The 1,594-nt window shown below is 41.2% G+C and overlaps 1 pseudogene; it reads left to right on the top strand.

The window, feature by feature from the left end:
* Positions 1 to 203: 203 nt before the first annotated feature.
* On the top strand, positions 204 to 992 carry LOC122060846 (annotated as a pseudogene).
* Positions 993 to 1,594: the final 602 nt, after the last annotated feature.

The following is a 1,594-nucleotide window of genomic DNA, read 5'->3' as shown; positions in this document are numbered from 1 at the left end:
AAAAAACCTACCTTGTCGGAAAAGGTAAGTCTTTGAGAATTCCAATGGGGTAAGACGAAACCGTTTGAAAACGGAAAGAGGAGACTAGCAGAGAGTGGTTCTTTACAAACCAAGGGATGAATATAAATACCAGTGGCCCTTGTTTATCTCTCCCTCTTCAAGCTTCAATCCCCTCATCTTCCTCTCTTCACAAATCATTAGAAATGGGAAACGATCTTTCAGAGATTCTAAATGCAAGTGAGAGGGAACGGCGAGAGGATGCTGGTGCTTGCCCATGGCTTCGGCACTAATCAATCCGCATGGAAGAGTATCATTCCTTACTTCACCCCTGAATCATTCTCTATGATCTAGTTTGTGCGGGGAGTGTCAACCCTGGCTACTTCAATTTTCGATGCGACACCTCTCTTGAACTTTACGCCGACAACTTACTCAGCATCCTCAATGCTCTCCACATTGATAGGTGTGTCTATGTCAGTCACTTTGTCTCTACCATGATCAGCATCCTTGCCTCCATCTGCTGACTTGATCTCTTCTCAAACTCGTCCTTATCAACGCCTCCCCAAGGTGAATCATCATCTCATGGATTTATGAATTTTATCTAATTTACCATCCAATTAAAATCAAATCAAATCAATTGCAGGTTCTTGAATGAAAAAGACTATCATGGGAATTCGAGAGGAATTCGAGATAGTATTCATAGTCGATGGAAACCAATTACGAGGCATGGGTGAATGGATTCGCTCCGTGAGTGGTGGGAGTAGATGTGCTGGCAGCTATGAGGGAATTCATGAGGTTTTTATTCAATATGAGGCCAGACATATCTTTGTTGGTGTCAAGGTCAGTGTTTAATAGCGATTTAAGGGGATTTTAGGGCTGATCAGGGTACCTTGACACATCATCGAAACAACCAAGGAAGTATCGGTGCCGATACTTCCTTGGCAACATACTTGAAGAACCTCCTTGGGGGTCGGAACACAGTGGAGATTCATTGATTCTTCAAACACCTTATCCCACCAGAATTCTCAGAAACTTACCTTTGCCATACAAGGTAGGTTTTTTCAGTTTGGGGAATTTGGGGATTTTGATATAAGAAGTGGGAAATGGTAAATAGGTACTTCATGTTGGTTGCTTTAGTTAACACATGTAAAAGAATATTTATGTCTTTTTCTATTTTAAAACTAACACCCTCTTACAATGCTAGCTTAGGTGGGTTTATTGGTAATAAATGAAATGCGAGGGGGTGGATGTAATTAGGTCAAACATAAGGGGAGATGGATGTAAATTTTCCTAATAAGATCATCGATTGGTCTATATATATCCGGGTGAACAAAAGCATTTCAAGCTCTACCGTAGAGGTTGGTCGGACCAAGTAGCAGTAGTTTTCCTCGACTTAGATGAGTTAGAATTTCCACCTTATCAAGTGTGTTAAACGAGCACATAGGAATCTCTGCTAGCTCAATTATTTTGTCAAAGTGCCAACTGAAGTACCCAATCTTGATGGCCTCAATGAACATCTAAAGCAAGCAAGATAGGAGCATGAGCACCCAAACCCATATTATAAAAGCCTTGGCTTAGCCATAACGAGATCAATTAC

The sequence above is a fragment of the Macadamia integrifolia genome, chromosome 14 (genome assembly GCF_013358625.1).
Source record: "Macadamia integrifolia cultivar HAES 741 chromosome 14, SCU_Mint_v3, whole genome shotgun sequence".
In the NCBI taxonomy this organism is placed as follows: domain Eukaryota; kingdom Viridiplantae; phylum Streptophyta; class Magnoliopsida; order Proteales; family Proteaceae; genus Macadamia; species Macadamia integrifolia.
Note: the sequence above shows the minus strand (reverse complement) of the source record. Positions and strands in the feature narration are given on the sequence as shown.